The 22,205-nt window shown below is 38.5% G+C and overlaps 1 long non-coding RNA gene across 1 annotated transcript; it reads right to left on the bottom strand.

Moving 5' to 3' along the window:
• Positions 1–5,796: 5,796 nt before the first annotated feature.
• Positions 5,797–21,874, bottom strand: LOC122673632. Its single transcript, XR_006334758.1, has 4 exons — positions 21,768–21,874; positions 7,823–7,929; positions 6,304–6,459; positions 5,797–6,196 (listed from the first exon to the last, which is right to left on the bottom strand). It is a non-coding gene; the product is annotated as an uncharacterized LOC122673632 (long non-coding RNA).
• Positions 21,875–22,205: the final 331 nt, after the last annotated feature.

Here is a 22,205-nt window from a genome sequence, read left to right as displayed (position 1 = left end):
TAATAATAATAATAAAAAAAAAGAAACTTAAATACATACTGATATGTGAAAGAGGCCCTAATCTGAAAAGGCTATGTATTTTATGATTCCAACTATATGATATTCTGGAAAGGGTAAAACAGTCTAGAGACAGTAAAAAGATCTGTGGTTACCAGTGACTCAGGTAGAATGAAAGATGAATAGGCAGAGCACAGAGGATTTTTAGGGCAATGAAATTGTAGTGTATGATACCTGTAACGGGGGATACATATCATTGAAAAGTGAAAGTGAAGTCACTCAGTCATGTCCCACTCTTTTCGACCCCATGGTCTGTATCCTACCAGTCTCCTCCATTTATGGAGTTTTTGAGGCAAGAATACGGGAGTGGGTCCCCTCCTTCTCCAGAGGATCTTCCCAACCCAGGGATCGAACCCAGGTCTCCCACATTGCAGACAGATGCTCTACTGCTTTACCATCTGAGCCACCAGGGAAGCCCAAACATGTCATTACATGTTGTCAAAACCCATTGAATTTGCAACACAAGTAGTGAACCCTTATGCAAACTATGGACTTTAGTTAATAATAATGAACCAATATTGACTTGTCATTGTAACAAATGCACCCCACTAATGTAAGACATTAAGGATAGAGGAAACTGGGGGAATGGGAGGGGAATTATGGAAATCTCTGTAATTTCCATTCATTTTTCTGTAAGCTATTTTTTTAAGATATAGTCTATAATGAACTTCATTTTGATCTTCCCGTGTAAATAAAACCCTATGTAAAATAATGGTTCCCAGATCTTGGAACTTCAGAGACCAGTAAAATTTCCCAAAAAGGGTCAGGAAGAAATAAAGAATTTTCTACTATCCTTCGCCAAATAAACACATGAAATCTACATGTGTGTATGAAATACACACACACTCACTCTCTCCATAATATCCCTTATAAGGGAAGGATGTTTTATCACTCAGAATGCAATTTTTCTTAAACTAAGAAAAATTCCATTAAATGCAATAAATTTGGCCTTATGAAAAACCCACTCCATTTTGTGACTTCTCTAATTTCACCATGCCCTTGTGAACACCTGATCCACATGGGTTGGGACTCCCTGGTATATGACCCAACGTTTTATCCAATTACAATCCAGGAATGGAGAGGAATATGGTACAAAAATCAAGACTCTTCAGTCTGGACTTCCTAAGGATGAAGAATTCATCTCCTGAAGTCAGTTATTATTGAGCTGTTGGCTGGTTGCATGTTCTCCACTGTTCTTTGTCATTTATCATGATTGTGAAATTATGTAAAATGTTCAAATGCTAATGTCTTGCAGACAGTGAATTAGTGGTCATTTGATTTGCTCATGTCCTGAAAGTTCTCACATCTATGCCTATGAAACAGAACAAAAAGTGTATCTTCACAGAAGAAATCTTCTGATAAAACCTTTAGACTATGGTTCACTGCAGAATCAATGAAGTGATGATCACACAGTGCAAGAGGAGGCAGGTGTTTTGACTCACCAGTGACCTTAAGTAGGTACTCACTGCTCCTCGACAAGAAGAGGCTCAGAACTTTCAGATCCAGTCCCACGGTCCACTACTTCTTCCACAAGCTCTCGTCTCTGGCCCAGGCCAGTGCATCACAAGATGTGGTTTGGCTAAAAGTTACCTCTATCTTGGAAAGGGAGTAGCGAGTGAGGAGCATCTGCATTGAGGGGCAGGGTCACATCCACCTGTTAGTTATGAGTCATTTTACACAATTATAGGAAATGGCAAAGTTTTCTTCAGGGCACAACGTGCAGGGATATTTCTGACCTCACCATCCAGCTAAATTCTTTCACTACTAGTGTCAGGCAAGTGACAAGCATGCACACGTGCTCAGTTGTGTCTGACTCTTTGACGACCCCACGGACCATAGCCCGCTGGGCTCCTCTGTCCATGGAATTTCCCAAGCAAGAATACTGGAGTGGGTTGCCATTTCCTACTCCAAAGGATCAGCCCAACCTAGAGACTGAACCTGCATCTCTTGTGTTTCCTGCATTGGCAGGCAGATTCTTTACCACTGGTGCCACCCGTGGAAGCCCAGGGCAAGTGTGGACTTCTGGAATTATGCAAGGCTTTCATGGCAAACTCACACACAGCCTTCCCCTCTTCTTCAATCTCAAGGCAGTGAGGACAAATCCACTTTCTTCCTCTCACATGCGAAACAGTGATGGAGTTTGGCTTCTCCTCAGCACTTGATTGTTATTCTGGGAAGAAAGCAATGTGGCCATATCCATTCATCTGACTCCTTCTCTGTAGATTGACAAAGAGAAAATGGATGACCTCATCTGGTCATTCCAGTTGCACAGAATTTACTCCAAATTAAAAAGAACATTCAGTTACAAATTGTGAGGATCAAGTTGCAGGTAATACTTAATGCCTCTATGAAGCAAGAGAAAATTGATCTTTGCTTTAGGCATCCTTTCAAAGACAGGGAGCCTCATGCAACTGATAAAAGAGATCAGATGGGCTACGATACAGTCTAATGCTCCCATTGTGTTCTATTTAAATTATTTGACTTCACTCATTGACTACTGTTTGTGCTTAGTTAACATCTCAGATTTGAGGGTAAAATTGCCATATTCTACATACTGACAAAGTGACCTGGTACATAATAACCCTGCAATGTTAATAAATGAGCGTCAGCCCAGACAACTCATGGAAGTGCAGAACATACCAGAACAGCAAAATTCCAGCTGGCAGTCTGAGACTCTCACAGCAAACTAGAACAAGTCTTTCTCCACACCCACATGTGGGCTTGTGCCCTACGTCACTTTCCTGATATGATTTTTTTTTTTTCAGTCTTTAAACCACCAGGAAAACACCAGCTGCTTGACTTCTCTGTGCTCCTAACAAAATCACTGATGATCTTTGAGCCAGCTTTCTTAATTCCCTCTGCATTGATTTGTTCCAATAGACAATTCTAGTGGGACTGAGTTTTTGCAACAAAAGAAGACCCAGACTAGGCATCTTGCCTAAACCCGAGGACCAGAGTCACTTTTATTATAGCATTGACACATCTTGCTTTAAAAAAAAAAAAGGTAAACCCCATACTCTCCCACCTTTTCTATTCTGGTAATTCCTAACCTCCCCCTTTCTGGTCCTCTGTCTTCCAGATATACTGGTTAATATCTTATCTACATTGCTAAGAATGATGTATTACTGTTCTGTTTGCCAGTCCCAGTTTAACCTCCTTTCCAAATTCTTTCTTCTTCTTTCAGAGAATGAACTGCTCAGGTCTTATCATAGCAGTAAACATTAATTTTACTTGGTACTTATTGTAGTAACCTCTAGGTAAAATGGTAAAGGTAACTTTTCTTTCTCAGAACCTCTCTCAACTTTGGTCCTAGGCACACACTTCAGGCTTCCATGTTTTCTCTATTCTTCCCTCTAATATAATTAACTTTCCAGAAAAACTACTAAATCATTCACTCTATGATATAGGATTGGCAAAACTTATCCCCTCTCCAAAGATGTTTGCTTTAACAGAGAACCAAAATCTCAATTTCCAGCTCTAGAAATACAACATCTGTAAGAGGTCTTGGGGAAAGATACCTTTAAATCATACCCTTTAGGACATAGTATTCATATTGGGCATAACATTCTACTTCATGGGTTAATATCAGTTTTTTTTATCAGATAAAAGAGAAGTAAATAAAAATATCAAGGTCAGAATCACTTACAGTAAAGGTAAATAATGTTTCTTAGAATTTTCATTACTGTTATACATATGTATGTATAACATGTATGTGTGTATAATTATATATGAAAAGTATAAAGGCATTTTTATGGTGTTCATCACCAAAAAGTGGAACTCACATGTCTGGCTTACACCTTTAACAAGTGCTTCTGAAATTATCAGTTGCGTAAAACCAACATTTTTCAATTTCCAACACTTTTAAAAAAATACAATAAAAAGAGATAACTAGCAGAAAGATATTAACACACATAAAATTACACTGTTACATTCCTATCTTCTTATCTTAACCATCTTTTCTCAATTGCTGTATTTATTTCATAATAGGCTAGGTAAGAAACAGTTTGAGGGCTGACAGTCGCCTACAGCCTACACTTTGAAGAACACTGCTTTAGGATATACATTCCTCAGGTGAGGAGCATGTTTTGGTCACCTGCGCACCTCCTTGGGTAGCACAGATTGGGCACAGTTAGCACAGATTGATTGCTGGTTAAGTTGAGTCAATTAACCTATTTACAGATGGCAGCTTCAGCAGTAAATAAATAACTCATTCAACCAGTAAAAAGACTATTTTTTTTGGATTCAGAACTCAGGCAATAGAAACTGGCTAAGATCAGCTCATCCTAATCAGTAGTCTATGGCAGCCATGGTTCATAATGGCGAAATAAATTATTCTTCTACATTAAATGGCAATTATGCTTTTTTTCATCTCAGCAGTTTACAGCTTAACCTCATTAACTATAATGATGTCACTTACAAAGTAAATAACATATGATCAAAACAAAGCCAGAATTAGAGACAGAACCATTTTAGCTCTAAAAAGACCAAGAATTTCAGTGCTGAACTTTGATACACAATTCATAGATTATTTACAGAAAGTACTTAGTGGTGTTGCTAAGACTAGTCCTATTTTTTAAGGTGGAGGGGAATTTGAAAAATATTTTTTAAGGTTCCCTTCCTTGAAATGCAGATAAGTATGCAAGTTACTACCAGAAGTCTTTGTAAGGGAGAGATTGAGAGATGTCTGAGACATGAAGTCTAAAACTGGGCCAGGGCGCCACTGGAGATTCCATGGACTCTTTCAATTCTTGCATAGCACATATAGAATAATGATTCTAAATCTCAACAAAGCTATCAACTAGCCTAAAGAGAGGACATCAGTTGAAAAGGTCCTGGGGAAAGGATTTTCCAGACTTACGTGTGTTCCCAATTCTAGCTGAGGCTTGAAAAAAAATACATGCTGAATTTACTTAATTCCCTTTTTGCCAATGGAGTGTAAACAAAGATGCCTTATGGTTGTCCCTCTTTAAAGACATAGAACAGAGATGTGCTGACTGTAAAGGGGTCACCCAGTCTGGATGGGAGCTACAGCCACGGTGCCCAGATAATGGCCATGACCCCGTGTCCTAGAATGTCTGGCCACCAAAGGACAGCCTTTTCATGGAAACATGGTACTTTTTTTTTTTTTGAAGGTGAAGTTATTCTACTTCTTACATAAAAGAAATAAAGTAAGATTATGTGAGTCAGATCAACGTTAGAGCCTCACGTATTAACTCTTAATCAGGTAGCGCTATGATTTCAACTTTCTTTTATACTACAATATAATACTCTGTAAGAAAGTATGTGTGAAGTAAGTAAAATGGCTCCTCAAAATTTTTTATATAAATACAGAAATTTCCAACAGGTAGTGACTTAATGTGTATCATGTCATAGTACAGACATACAGTGGTAATTTGTCTTGCTTTACAGAAAATGTACTGTGTAGAACATGAGAAGTGCTAGGTGTATTAGCCAAAATACAATTATTCACCAACATTTTTATTGTGCCAGTTTGTTTCTCCCATCACACATGCACACACATACACACAAACACACAATTAAATCACACAATATAAAACTTGACAAAACAGCCATTCCTTTTGAATACTAGCACAATTGCTAGCATTCCAGGTAAGAGAATTTTTCAAAATCTTTTGCAAATTCCCTCCCACTACACATTTATAAAACTAATCACTCAACTTCAGAGGATCTTATGGAACCAATTCAAATATTTTACTTAACAACAGGTGAGTGAAGAGCACAAATCAAAAAATTTATCAGTCGTTTCTCTCTGAATCATGGTACTGGGTAACTCAATAGGTGAAAGCAGCATCTCCATAAGAATACTTTAGCTAATAATTGAAAACCAAATGATAGAGCATCAGCGTTTTTGTGACCCACAACAAATGATTTGAGGCAATTAGTGTCAAGGTCTGCTAAAAATTAGAAATACAGTCAGATATAATGGGTCCACTGAACTAAATCTGAGTCTGACCAAGCTCCTGGATCCAGCTGCCAATGTTCAGGAAATATGGAGGATAAACATGTTGAACTTCACCATGAGGATGCAATCAAAAAAGTCCAGGCTGCAAGACACTTTAGTGAAATAGCTTAGCTTCTTCAACAAACTGTAAGGCAGAGACAAGAATGGAGGATAAACCTGTAGATTAAAAGAGACAAAAGGCATCAGTTTTTAATAGGCAAAATCAACTACAGTTATGATAATACATACTTAAGTGACGAAATAAAAAAGAGGGAAGTGATTACCTTTGGAGAGAGGGGCAGGTGTGTGGGACAGGTCACCTGGAGAGGCTTCTGGAGTGGTTGTCATAACTTTATATTTTGGCGCAGGCGGTAGTTAAAACAGTATCTGGCTTATAATAATTCAGAGCTATACAATTCTTTTGTGTGGTTTTTCTGGATCTGTATTTTATTTTACAATAAAAAAGAAAAAATATATAAACCTTGTGATGGGAAAAAAGAACAGATCTATTTGACACCTCATCACTCACCTGCAAAATAGCACAGAAGCTCACAGGAATATCTTACCTGCATGATTTACAAGTATTACCTTCTCTAAAATGAAGGACTTTCCCGTAAGTAGTGCTTGAGTTTTAAATTCCTCACATATTTCCAAAGTACACAGCTAAAACTAGCCCTGTGGTTAGCTATCACATCTGAGTCAGATATCAGCCTTACGAGCAATTAAAAATCACACAAATACTTTACAGAAATTCTAGGTAAAACCTGCACCTAGTTTCTGGCTATCAGCTATGATAATACAATGGCTTCCCAGCTTGTGTTCCTGACCTCTTACAATCCTCTCCACATTGCAATAAGCATGCTTATTTTTAAAAACTAAATGAGAATGGTATGAGCACTTAAGGAAAAAGCCATGTGTTTCTTGTAAAGCAAAACATACCTTGTCTATGACCCATCAATTTCATTTCCAGGGATTTGCTCAAGAGAAATGAAAGTACCGTCAGCCCCCTGTGCCCATGGGTGTGGGACAGGTGAAGAGGGCTGACTGTTGTACACCATTGTGCCTAAGGGTCTTGAGAATCCATGGATTTTGGAATCCACAGGGCTCCTAGACCCAATGTCCAGAGATACAAGAAGACAGCTATATATGATTGCAAAAACATCTGTACGTAAATTCTCTTCACAACTTTATTCATAATTGTTAAAAGTTGCAGACAACCCATCATAAGTTGTGGGATATTTACATAATAGAATACAACTCCAAAATAAAAAGGAATAAGTTACTGATACATGTAACAACATGGATGAATTTCAAAGAATATCTTCAGTGAAGGACATTTTACACAAAAGAGCACATACTGTATGAATATATATATAATATATGAAAACTTCTACAACAGGCTACACTACTCTATAGTGGAAAGACTGAATACAGTAGTTTTCTCTGGGACAGTGGGTATGAATATTAACTGGAAAAAACCACAAGGTTCTAGTGTGATGGTAGAAGCCTATATTTCAATAGCAATTTGAGGTACACAGATGAAAGAATTTGTTGATATCAGCAATTTATGCTTTTCATTTTATGTAAAATTTTCATCAAAATAAAAGGAACCAAATTCTGTCATCTGGGTCTATTTCCTTTGTCTTTGACTGCTAACTGATTTAACTATGCCTAATGTCCTTTTGCAGTAAAATGTTGAGAAGTTCTTCAACAATGTTTTCAATAATATATGAAAACTTCTACAACAGTCTACACTACTCCATAGTGGAAAAATTGAATATAGTAGTATGTACATAATCCTACCTTTTTGCAAGATTTGGAATTTCACTTTGCAATTGACTTGCTTTTTATCCTGGCATCCAAAAATCAGTCAGAGGGTGATAGAGAAGGCAATCTGCAGGCTTCAAAATCTGTTAAAGGAAGGAACGTGTAAGTGGAGATTAATGTTAAGTAGAAGTTCATTAGTAAACATTTTCATGTTATGAGGACTTTTGCTCCTCTATGCAAATTTGTAACTATACTTGGGGGACCCCCTTAATGAAAACTTGGAAAGCAAGCAAGGACTCCCCACATGATTATCCCAAGTTCCTTTAGTGAGTGTTACTAAGACTAATTGATCCACTTGGCAGAATGTTGAATCATGATTCTACTAGAGCAAGCAAAAGTATTAATCTCCTTTAATACATGTATCTTTTATTATCAAATAATTGCAACTCTTTATTCAAAGTCTACTGATTTATGTGTTAGTATCATCTAAAAAACACCTTCCCAGAAACATTTAGAAAAATGTTTGACCAAATATCTGGGTATAGTGCCCTAACAAAGTTGACACATATAATTAATAATCACTGTTATCACATGAAATGTAATGAAATTTAATACTGTTTGGAGGATCAAAAGAACTTACCTTGAGTGTTAGTTAAGCTTCAATAGAAATCCACCTCCTAAAATTGTGTGATCTTAGATAACAGGTTTCTGATTTCTTAACCTCTAACAATAGGAATAAAATTTGCTCTCCTCAGTGAGATTATCGTGAGCATTAAATGAGTTAATTAATAGTGTTTAACATATCATTGAGTGCTGAATATGTATTATCATCATGACTTTACTTAAAGTATATCAAAATTTCTTCATCTATATTTGATAATTGAGTTACTAAGCAATAATTATAGTAATTTTTTTGTCTGTTTTCCCCTCAAATCACATTAACAAATGAACATCCATTCTTTAAGCTCTTTTACTAGAAGAAATACTATAGTCTATAAAACTATCTCATAGGTTGGCTGCCTGTTTTCTTTTAGGCCCCAAGCTTCAAAGAATAGGGCTTCCCTGGTGGCTCAGACGGTAAAGAATCTGCCTGCAATGCAGGAGACCTGGGCTCGATCCCCTGGAGAAGGGAATGGCAACCCACTCCAGTATTCTTGCCTGGAGAATTCCATGGACAGAGGAACCTGGCAGGCTATAGTCCATGGAGTCACAAAGAGTCGGACACGACTGAGCGACTAGCACTTTCTATTAATAAGCAACCTTATTAAGTATAACTGGTTTTATATGTGTCACTCCACCATTCATATCCTACCCATGTTTGCATCTACCTAGTTTGGAACAACTTTAAGGAGGATGAACATTCTGAAAATTGAGCAATCCATCAACCATTCCTCTTAAGAATATTTCTATTTTTGAACTGAGGTCAAAGAACCACCATTGTTTCACAATAGGATCATCTTTCTAGAGAGGTTAACTATTAAAAGCAAAGATATAACTCTGTTGAAAAATGATGTGATTTACACCAGCAATCTATGCTGTTAAGTAATCATCTTCACCATTTTGGAACTTCACATAGATGAAATTAGGGTTATTTAATTAAGTAAAGGAGTTTGGTTTTTCTCCCTGAGAGACCACTCAACAAATACTTCTCATTCTTTTCCCCTATATCAAAGTAGTAAGGAAGAAACACCTGACATCAATTTAACAGACAATAAATTTAGCTATGCTTTTACTGTTTCAAAGACTTAAAGGTTAAGATTTTAAGGGGAACATATTACTCTTTGGTTTCAAGTAAGAGAAGCCCAATTCAAATTGCCTTAGGCAAACAAAAGAATTTACTAGACCACACAACAGTGAAGTAGAAGGATGCAACATGATTTTAAGCACAAAGATCCAGGGCTTAAGAATGTCATCAGGCAACTCTTCATGTCTTGGCCACATTAATAGGCAGGCTTTTCCTAAACTGCAACCAAGCCCATCTTTTGGCTGTCTTTACACACAGCAGTGTCAGCTTACCTCTTATTTACAGTCCCAGCAGAGAGAATTTCCTTCCTGATGGCTCCACAAATGCCCCATGACTCTCAATAGCCAGGCCTAAGTCCATGACCACTCCTGGAGCTAGACAGCAGAGCTAACCCCACACTTAATGATGGCTGAGAGTGAACTAATAGTGACAATGGGATTTCTCCCAAAAGAGAGAAACAGTACACTGCAGAAGCAAAAATAACAAATCCCCACTTTAATATGGATATTAAATTTGATCCTTTAAAAAATAAACCATTTTCTAACACACCAGAATGATCCAGTGAAGACAGAAACTTCCAGGGTCTCAGATATCTTGACTCTTGTTCAGACTACAACTTCTGATCAGTTACAGGGCCTTTCCAACTAACTTATGCTCTCTGGATATCTATTGCATATATGTTAAATAAATGAGAGAATGTGATTAGAAACTCTTTAAATTTTCCTTCAGGCCTCCATGCAATGATTCTATAGTAGTGGCTATAAAACAATGTGATCTATAGCTTGAGTTTTCAAAAAGACATTGACTATGTAAATGGCCTTTTTCAAAATATCATTAACACTGAAAGTATTTCTTCAGATTGATTCCTTTCTTCCTTCTTTCTTTTCTCATGTCTTTATTTGCTTATTTAATGACAGCCCAGTGGTGGCAATGACTCAACATGAAGGTCCCAGAGGACAAGAAAGCACCCCAGCATATGTCAGAATCCAAGTAAGGAGGGCGCCTGAATGAGTCAGGACCCATGCAAGGAGGGTGCCCAAATGGTGTAGAAAGTTAGAAAGGTCAAGAGATTACTGATATTTTGATTGAATAAATAAACATAATGAGGGTAGTGACAGCAATATTTCTCAATGCCAGAACAAAAAAAAGGTACAACACAGCCAGGAGAGAAGCTAGAATGTATCTTGTGGTGCCAAAATGGAATAGGAGACTTGACTGTGAACTCATGTTTTCCATATATGTAGATAGACATAGAAATAAATATGGATACAAATGAGTGATACGTACATATTTTTTATAATTCTGTTCACTGAAAGGGTGTGGGGCATCACTATCTCAGCAGCAATAGGCATACTTATCACCCAGATCTTTGGCTTCTAAATATCACTCTACACTAAATGGAACCAAGGTACTTGGGAAAAATGCCTAATTCCAGGACTTAAATAGAGAAATAACAAGATGAGCCTAGAACTTGTCTAAAAAAATGATAGGGACATGTCAAACATTCTCAGTAACCAGCTTGAAGGGGTTCTTATCAACCAAATCCAGAACAACTTGAGTATAAAAATAAGTAATAAAAGTAACAAATTATAATCCATTTGATAAAATAAGGATTCAAGAGACCATGGATATAAGTAAATATATGAATAAATAAATGGGAGAAAAGAAAGTTCTTCCTTACAAAGAATGCTGACTAGTAAGTGTAGAATGAATGATGAAATGAGAAAAATCACAATTTGGCGGTCATCATGGTAATAATATATCTTATCGATAGATGCTAAAATTGATAGGGAAAGGTGGGGTAAGGAATGAGGTTTTACCTGATCTCAAGGTGTCACCCCAGAAATATTAATTAATTAAAATGGAAAAAGCAATACTATAATAGAAAAAGCAGGCAGATCCATCCTGAAAAAGTGATCAGTGTTAACTCCACCAGAAACGGGACAGTTGGCCACACTCTGTCACCTAATAGGGTACGAGGACAATTACTTGCCATAGAATTTCTGTTGTGCCTTGTTTATGCACACAATATTTCTGTACATGAGTAGTGTCAATTACACATTTGTCCAAGTATCAGTGAGCATTTTAGAGGTAAAAAGACAAGCAAATTAAGTGACACCTTCATATGAATGTTCCTCATTTTAAAAATGTGGGCCGTGTGCACTTATTCTCTCAGTCTTGTCCGACTCTTGCACACCCATGGACTGTAGCCCACCAGCCTCCTCTGTCCATGGGATTCTCCAGACAAGTACACTGGAGTGGGTTGCCATGCCCTCCCCCAGGAGATCTTCCCAACCCAGGAATCGAACCCATGTCTCCCATGGGTCAAGGCAGATTCTTGACCATCTGAGCCACCAGGGAAGCCATTTTAAAAATAGCATGTGGTTATTATGGAAAATTAAGAAAATACAGATAAGCATAAAGAAGAAAAGAAGAATTACCAAATCTCAATTCCCCCACTGCAGAACCTTAAATTAGAAGTTGCAAATAAAAGACCCAAGGTACAAAATATATCAGATATAAAATTGAGTTATGAGAGAAACCACCAAAATGAAATTTCAAAGGAAACATTCAAGAATTGCATACACACTTGGCCTTCTTCCTGGTTCAAAAAGAGTTGAAGTGGAGAGAATCGTGTGAGGAAGTTTCCTTTGGGAAGAGCTTCTCAGACAAAGGTCACAGTGAGTCCAGTAGCAAAGGTCGCTGCTCACAGCCCTGACTTGAATTGCTTTCTATATCCTCAGGTATATTGAAGGCCCTCAGGTAATCATGACCCATAATTATGTCCTCAAAACCAAATCCCTGGGTTTAGTAAACTTCTCCAGTTGAACAACCTGTCTGAGTCAGACTTAAAAATGAGAACCACCTAACAGTGACAGCTACTCAAACGCTCACTATTTCATGAGTTTGCTTCTGTAAAGTTCAGTCTTCATGGAGGTAAACCATGTGTTGTCTGGTGTAGGATTTTGCTTATGTTTGTTGTATTTTATTTGGTTTTGGTTTTGCACATGGGGAACAGAGAATAAGAGTAAGCAAAGCCTCTTTCCTTGATTTAGCAAGACTGACAGACTTCTGACAGAACTCTGAGCTGGAGTCTACATTAGTGTGCTGGCAAACACCAGGGAAATGTATGTGATATTTTGTGTTTTATAAACCTCAGCTGTCATTCTGTCAGCTCATGCACTATTTTTTTCACTCAGTAAACAGGGGAACTGACGTAGTTGCCTACAAGAAGCAAAGAAAGAAGCAAGAGTCTTTATTGAAAGCTTCTCTGGAAAGGTTCAGCTTCTAATTCACTCTCCCAGTATAAATTTCTGCATATATGTGCAGTACATTTAACTACTCAACACCTAAACCAGGGTTCATTATCTGCCTTTCTTTTCTTTAACTATTAATTAATTGTCTTTCTAGTTTGACTATAGTTCAAAGTTCTCCTCGAAGAGAATATCAGTCAACACATCACCTCAGAATGTTCAGGTCCAGACTCTTGGGCAGATATGGTTAAAGGCCTTTCAGAGATTAGATATACATCATCATTACTGGTTGCTAGGTCACCCCACTGACCCAGAGGAAGCTTGCCTTATTACCATTTCCCTAGAAAGTTTGTCCTTCAAATCAAAAACCTTGCCACATCAGTAAGACTCTGGCCTCCAAGTTTAGGGTCTTTATGATGAAACTTTCATCTCCCAGCAGCCTGTTGAGGTCTTGTCCTGCAACACTCAGCTTATTCTGAATTCTCCAATGAAGAGGCTTTTCACATCAGCCACTTTCTGCTTCTCTTTGAACCCCATGAAAAGGCCCTCAGTCTACCCCTTTATATATTGAACATGGTACCACAGATTCCATTTGATGTATGTTTCTTTCCCTAATCCTCAATTTTTAGGTTTCCTGTTATATCTATGCCCAAAGTACTATAAAAAATAGAAACTGATTGTCCCATAAATAAATGAAAACTAAATGATCCAGAGTTGAACATCTTGCTCAAGACTGATTGATTGATCAATGGGCTACTGCACCAACACGTGCATTTTATTACAAACACTCCTCTCACAAATGTATGTATACACACACACAGACACATGCATATATCTTAAAGATGGAAATAATCTTGACAAAGGCGAGGTGTTGGCACTTGAAGTCAAGGACGAGGGGACTGATATTTGAAAAATACCTGCAGTGTACCAATGTTACAAATGGCACGCAATTCTTGAATCCTCATGACAGCACTAGCAGACAGAGCAGCATTATCAAGGCCAGGCTGAGGGAAAAGAATAGGCTGTCAAGTCCAATAAGTCTGCTTTGAATCTTTACACCCTTTCCAGATGCAATTTGCGACCCAGTCATGACTGCAGCACTTTGCCCTTAGCTTCCTGTCAATTCATGGCCCTGGAGTCTCTCAAACCACTTCTACATTACCCACATTTTAAATCTATCACTGGATATGGATATGGATAAAAAATTGTCCATTGAACAAAATATCACTCTGACAAAAAGAATGAATCTATATTCCACAGCAGGGTAAGGTAGGGATAATAAGCCTCTAAGTTGGTGATGGACAGGGAAGCCTGGTATGCAGCAGTCCATGGGGTTGCAAAGAGTCAGACATGACTGAGCGACTGAACTGAACTGAAGTCACTACTGAGCATTACAGATTATCCTTAAATAAAAGAACATTTATTAAAAGTCTTAGAATAAAAACCTTTTCTATCCTTTCATCACGGACACAATGGACATGAGTTTGAGTAAACTCTGGGATCTGGTGATGGATAGGGAGGCTGCGGTCCATGGGGTTGCAAGCAGTTAGACACGACTGAGTGACTGAACTGAACTGAACTGAACTGATCTTTTCATAAACTGGTTCATTCTCACTACGTGTTTCCTTTTTTTTTTTTTTCTTTCCTTAAACCACTTCAGTTTTGAGAAATGTAATAGATGTTTACTAAAAAGGTCTGGACCATATTCAGAACTTGTGCAAGCCTCAAAATTCTTAGTTTATTCAGTATGTGGAGTTCCACTATTGCTTAATTGCCACACCCTTTTCAAATTCCTCAGAGATCTGCAAACTGAAGCCAATCAGAGACAGTTAATTTATTTTATTCAGTCCCAAGTGCTTCAAATAAAATTTTTTCCTTCTTGGAAAATTCACCTTAGACCAGGTCAACATAATAATCAACATCCAACACACACATGCTTGACGGGCACCCACAACCTAACAATCTGCTTTACCAGCCAGGCCTCCTGCTTCCCCTTCTAGTTCCCAGAAGTCTCTGCATCAACTGTGAGGTCTGTCTCCTCAAAACAGAAAAAGCAGCACTTGTAGGACTTCCCTAGTGGCCCAGTGGCTAAGACTCTGTGTTCCCAATGAAAGGGACTTCCACATGCCGCAACTAAGATCCAACACAGACAAATAAATTAATTAATTTAAAAAAAAATAACGCTTGTAAAAGATAACACAAGCCTGACTTTCCCTAGTGGAAAATTAACATAAAAAACATTGATTTTAGAGCTAAATTCCAATTTGGAAACATATGTGGCAATTAAAACACAAAGATTGACACAAATGTCACTTGTCCTCACAATTCTCAGTACTCTTCCTTCTCCCTCTCCACCACCCATCTCTTCCCTCCCTTGCACCCACAGCTCCTTCACTTCATGCCCACACAGATGTAGCAACCAGATCTGAAGTATCAAATCAACTTTTAGAACCCTGAGGCTCATAGACCTGAAATGCGCTGTCCAAGGTCAACTCTGTAGGTAGTTAGAGAATCAAGGTTTAAACCCTGATCAAATCTTTTGCCGTTTCCATAGCACATTGATAAAAAAGGGAGAAAGAAAGAAGGAAGGAAGGAAGGGACAGGAAGTCTGTTCTGTGTCTGAACACACATAGGACCATGTTGTTCCAAGTCAGAGAAGCAAGTGCTGGTTACATACAAAACACCAGCAAATTTCCCGTGCTTTTTTTATATTCTCTCTGCATTTGTCTTGGACCCTGAGGTGTAAAAACCTTGCTCATCCATCATCTACCAGTCAATAGTTATGATAAAGAAAAATATTAGCCCACAGTGGAGGTGATATTTAGTCTGAGTCTTAAAAAAAAAAATGAGTCAATATTTATGAGGCAATTGGGAAAAAGACATTACAGACATAGCACTTTCAGTTGGTAAAGCACTTTCTGAATGTTATTGCATTTAATACTAAGAAAAGGAAGAGAAAAAAATCTCATTGTGAGATAAGTGAGATTGTTATTATTATCCCCATTTTAAAGATTAGGGAACTGAGGATTAGGCTGGATGAGTTAGCATACTTCACATACACACTCAGTGTATGTGGAAAACATTGGAGCAGAAAAACTCTTTTTGTAGTGTTAAAAATGATCAAAGATCATTTAGGTAATAAAACAAACTTTAACATTTCATGAAGCAGGCAGTCTCCATTCCCAAGGGTCCAGAGAACTGCAAAATGGAGCAGAAGACAAGAAACTTTTATAGGATAAAAAACAAGGAACAAGGAAGAGAAAAATAGAAAATGAATAAGAAAAGATGAAATAAGTAATCTATAGAATCCAGAGTTGGCTTGGCATTTGGGGATTAGCTAACTGCATATACTATGCTTCTGCTCAAGCAGAGCATTTACTGGGACAAAAAGTTTTCTAAGTTGTGATGTGCTGACTTGGCACCCCAGCTGGGAGTAGTTCTATCCTGAGCCTAAAAATGTATTTCAATGATAAAGTCGTATGGGTGAATGCCTCAATTTGGTGGGACTGATGTCCTCATAAGAAAAGAGAGACAGACACCAGAGTTGCAAGGTACAGAGAAAAGGCAAATAGAGACACAACAAGAATGCAGCCATTTACAAGCCAGGAAGAGAGGTCTCAACAGAAACCAACCCTGACAACCCCTTAATCTTGGGCTCTCAGCCTCTATAACTGATAGTGAATTCATTTCTGTTGTTTAATCCACCCAGTCTGTGGTATTTTGTTATGGTAGTCCTGCTGCTGCTGCTGCTAAGTCACTTCAGTCGTGTCTGACTCTGTGTGACCCCATAGACCACAGCCCGCCAGGCTCCGCCGTCGCTGGGATTCTCCAGGCAAGAATACTGGAGTGGGTTGCCATTTCCTTCTCCAATGCATGCATGCATGCCAAGTCGCTTCAGTTGTGTCTGACTCTGTGTGACCCCATGGACAGCAGCCCACCAGGCTCCTCTGTCCACGGGATTCTCCAGGCAAGAATACTGGAGTGGGTTGCCATTTCCTTCTCCAATGGTAGTCCTAGAAGACTAAAATCCTAACAGTAACCAAAGCTAGCCCAGGACATGGAGCATCAGATCAATTGCAGATATATGATCCAAGGAGAAACCAGAGTAGGGAAGAGTGACTCTCCTTGGCCCTGACCCTGTGGTGTGGTCCTATTCCTAGAGTTTATAGCAAAACTTTGGAAGACAACCAGTGAATAAAGTTGGTGGTAGCTCAGTTATTTAACTTGTATATATTGAGCGCCCACAATGAGTTAGATATGAGGAATCCAGGGTATAATTGGATGAGATGTACAGGTAAATAAACAAATGTGATGGCATAGAAGAGGGGCTATAATGAAAGCAGAGTGGATAGACCACGGAATTGGGACCAAAATGATCTGGTTTTGAATTCCACCTCTACTGTTTACTCTAACATTGTGAACTGGACAAATTAAATTACCTAGCCTCTCTGTCTAAGCCTAGATTTTCTCATCTATAAAATGAGTTTGATATACACAGCACATAACACTATTGAGAGAATAAATGAGCTATTTTATGTAGAGCCCATTTAAAGTATGTGACACATAGTAGACACTCAATAAAGTATGTATATTATTATTTTAATTATGTACAAAGTCTATTAAAGGCAATCATAAAAGGATTATCACCTTTACATAGACATATCAAAGAAGATTTGCTAGAGAGAGAGCAATATTTAAAAAGAATCTTGAAAAATGAGAAGGAGTTTACTTGGCTCACAGGGAAAATGTATTTGTAAATGCAGTTCAGGTCCAGGTAAAGGTAAGAAGAAATTTTAAAACTACAATTGACAGTTCAGGGAACTGTATTTAATTTAACTCAGTTGACCTAGAGGTTGAGGGGATAGTGAATTAGGATATGATACTAACTGCGTGTGATAGGAGGCTTCCCTGGTGGTGCTAGTGGTAAAGAACCTACCTGCCAATGCAGGAGATGTAAGAGACACAGTTTCCATCCCTGGGTCGGGAAGATCCCCTGGAGGCAGGCACGGCAACCACTCTAGTATTCTTGCCTGGAAAATCCCATGGAGAAAGGAGCCTCCAGGCTACAGTCCATAGGGTCGCAGAGAGTTGGACTTGACTGAAGCAACTTAGCACACAGGCACACTTTGCGTGAGAGACACATAGTAACAGTGACTTAAAGCTGATGGTTCATTCCTCTCTCAGGTAAAAGTCTGAGCAGGTATGGTAACTGGACTCTGTAGAATCATCAAGGTATTTAGTCATTCTTATCTTTGTCTTCATCTGCAACATCCACATTCCAGTCAGTGGAAAGACAAACAGGGGGAAGACGAAGGAATCCCCATTCCTTTGAAGAACAGAAACTCGATGGACTTCCCTGGTTGTCCAGTAGTTAAGACTCTGCCTTTCCGTGCACGGGGTTCAGGTTCCATCCCTGGTTGGAAAACTAAGATTCCACATGCCACAGGGTGCAGCCAAAAAGTAAAAAAATAAAATAAAGAACAGAAACTCAAAGTTGCACACATGCCTTCTAATCATATGTTCTTAACCAGAAATTAGTCATGTGAACATACCAAGCTGCAAGGGAACCCAGAAAATGTGATTTGTGTCCAGAAACCATTTTCCTGTGCCAGTCTTCCTTGAAGAATATTGTACTTTTGATCTGAAACTGCTCAAAGTTCACTGTAAGAACTATGTTAATCATCAGTATTTCTGAGGAGGTTGGTTATCTTCAATCCACTACGAAGTGTCTGCCACTAACACTGCTGCTGCTGCTGCTAAGTCACTTCGGTCGTGTCCGACTCTGTGTGACCCCATAGACGGCAGCCCACCAGGCTCCCCCATTCCTGGGATTCTCCAGGCAAGAACACTGGAGTGAGTTGCCATTTCCTTCTCCACTAACGCTGGTTCCCATTAAACTGGCTTCTTTCAACATGACTAGAGCTGGACTCTGATCTGTACACTCAGCAGCCTGCCCCTGTGTGGTCTCCAATCTCACGCTTATTGTAAGGAGAGGAGGATTTTATCTCATTTGAATTTGAGTGAGAAGAGTAAGTTCCAGACTGGGTGTGAACACAAATGGACTCCTCACTGAAGAGAAACACAATGCCTTTGGGGCTAAGTGATCCTTTCAAATGTTCTTCTAAGGTCAAGAGTTTATCATGCTATGGTTTCGTATCCAATTTACGGGACTTGAAATTATAATTTTAAACAGATGAAGTACATTAAGATAGATAATTTACTTGTACCATAATTAATTTATAAAACCTGTCTCGACTAAGAGATGCTGATTTTTAAAAATCAGGTTTTTCAAACTGAAAAAACGACTTTGCCCATAAAAAGATGTGTCAGATTTCATCAAATAAAGTCAAGAATCCAAAAGCTATAAAGTCAAGAATCTATAAAGCTAAATATAGCAACAACTACATTCATTATTTCTCAAAGAAAAATGCCCCAAAAGTCTCTAAGTTGTGACAGAAAATCAATTAATAAATGAAAGAATTGTCCTAATTTAATTGCAATACAGAATATCATCTAATGATAATGAAGTAGGTAATTGAGCCTACTGGTAATAAGATCATTAATTAAAGAAATGTTTAATCTAGTATGCTCAAGACCCTGTGTCCTGTGTAGTTGCTGCTGTGTTGTGTCGTGGTTAGCCTCTTAGTCGTGTCTGACTCTGTGACCCTTTGGACTGTAGCCCGTCATGTTCCTCTGTCCATGGAATTTCTCAGGCAAAAATACTGGAGTGGGTTGTTATTTCCTCATCCCGACCCAGGGATGGAAACTGCGTCTCCTATGATAGGTGCTATGAAGAGTAAAAGATTTTTTTAAAGTATGTGATTATATTTTCTTCTCTGTACCAACAAAATGCTGTTTTTTCCTTTTTCATAACAGAATGTAGGCCTATCAGCCTAACTTGATGGCTTTCAATCTGTTTGCTCCCTGGAATCACCTAATAAAATGAAATTTTCAAGTTAAAAAGTAAAAGAAAGAAAACTTTAAAATATATATACCAACACCCAGGTCACACAATGAAAACAGACTTCCTATAAGTGGAGCCCAGCAGCCCAAGTGATTCTTGTGTTCAGCCCTGGTAGGGAACCAGGGCCCTAACAGGACTGAGCTCCTTGAGGGAAAAAAGTATATCCTCATCACAGCTCATAACACATACTCAAACTTTCTATAAATTGAAAGATGGATGGATGGACAAACACATGAAAAGCTAGTGTTTCCTGCCCTGAAGGTACTTATTATCAAGTAAGAAAAATATAACTTGTACACAGATAGTTGTGTAAATACAAGCCAGTAGATGCGGCATGATTGCCACTATATTTCACAACAGATTCTGATCTGAAAGAAAGCCCAGTTAAATGCATATAATGGAGCACTTTCATTTAAGAGCCAAACAAGAAAGGCTTCAGTTATGCTGCTGATTAACATCTAATTTTTGAAAAGAAGGAAGGAGTCATTTCACAGATTGTATCATTTAAAAGGAATAAAAAAGAAAATAACAATGAGGTCAAGCAAAGACTAAATTTTGGAAGTGAATTTCAAGTCTCCTTTAAGCCTTGTCCCCATATCAGCTTCCCTAGGCAGACTAAATGTTTGGTTGGATTTAGTTTGGTTTGGTTTTAGGACGACTTTCCTCCCCTGTTATGATTATTCCCAGGTCACCTGGCTACTATACTCTCTTTTAATCTACAAACAGTGCTTTCATCCAGCTAGATAATCTAGTATCAGGATATTAATCCTTCTAAGGCCCTCAGCCAGCATCATTCAGAACTAGCTCTACCACGCCCAATTAAGTGTCACTTAGCATCAAAACTGACTCCAGATCCTTTGATGCCAAACACTACTCACAAGGGACTGTGCAAATTAAATGACTCATCTTAAACAATTGGAGCATTTATAATCTATATACTTCCCAATGGAAATTAAATGAACAAATAAACTATGGAAGCAAATGATATTTGGGCAAAAGTCTTCCCATCCAGTCAGCCTGTGTATTTATGTTTGATGAGGAAAGAGAAACTACTTACCACTTTCTTGGAGAGGACGTTTTCAGAACAGTTTGAAACATTTTTTCAGCACAAAATTGCATAACAGTTGACTAAAAAAATCTCTAGTACAATAGCAAACAAAAGTGATATTCAACCAAATGCATCAGGCAGATAAAATTCAGGCACAGACATGGAAAGGCTGGTTTAGAGTTAGAATGCTATTATCTCCTAAGAGGCAGATTATACCTCCCATGTTTCTCAACTTTTGGAAAGAGGGGTACCAAGTTTCTAGGGTCCTCTTTTTCTTGGGAGTGAGACCAGCCTGGGAAGAGTTCTAACTCCATTCTGATCCTGACATGCAAGAACCAAGAATGAAGACCTGAAACCACACAGGAGCACTTTGGATGCAAGCATCGGTGCAACAGCCTAAGCAGCAGAGCTGACAACTGCCCGTATTATACCTTCATCATCACATGTGCCAACACTTGACCCAGGCACACACAGAACTTTGGCCAATAGCAAAGCAACACTACTCATCTAATTGACCTTTCCTCCCTTCCAGGAGTCTACTCTTTGCTGCTTCTCCTCCTTATTCACTGATTTCACAATCTTTGTTGATTTTTTCCTCCTTTCTCAAATATTTAACTTTCTTTCCATTTACCTCTTCTATGGCTTCTCAAAAAATGGGTCTCTACAAGTGCTCGGCCTGGTGCACTGGGAAGACCCAGAGGAATCAGGTGGAGAGGGAGGTGGGAGGGGGGATCAGGATGGGGAATACATGTAAATCCATGGCTGATTCATGTCAATGTATGACAAAAACCACTACAATATTGTAAAGTAATTAGCCTCCAAGTAATAAAAATAAATGGAAAAAAAAAAATGGATCTCTAGCCCATCTTCTCTCCCTCTTTAGACTCAGATTGAAGCCTCCAGCTGCCTCCTGAATATCTTCACTTGAAGAGCCAAGTATCCGAAACAAAACTTGGTGTTATCTTACTCACCAAATATGCTCCTCATTCCTCTTCTTCCATCTCAGACTCATGATCTTACTGTCCATCAAGCGTTCTGTGCTAATGAGTAGCTGAGTGGTCTTGATTCCACCTTAAACCACTACTGCAGAATTAACCTCTGTCCCCTTTTTTGATCTAGTCACTTGAGTGCTCACACATTCTCATCTAGGCTAATGCAACCGTCTCCTAACTGGTCTCCCTGCTGCTTATCTTTCCACCACTCTTGTGACCATCATGCTGGGTTTATCTTCTTCAAGTACAACAGATCTGATTTTGTCACGATCCTACTTCTGAATGTTTGCTGACTCTTCCTTTCCTGTGGGATTAAGTCCAAAAACCAGAAGGGGCATATAAGGCCATTCCAATTATGACCCCAACCTACTTCTCTAGCTTGACTCTAATACACTTCTCTACATTCTCAAATGAATC

Source organism: Cervus elaphus, chromosome 17 (genome assembly GCF_910594005.1).
Source record: "Cervus elaphus chromosome 17, mCerEla1.1, whole genome shotgun sequence".
NCBI classification, from domain to species: Eukaryota; Metazoa; Chordata; class Mammalia; order Artiodactyla; family Cervidae; genus Cervus; species Cervus elaphus.
This window is presented reverse-complemented; position numbering and strand designations above follow the sequence as displayed.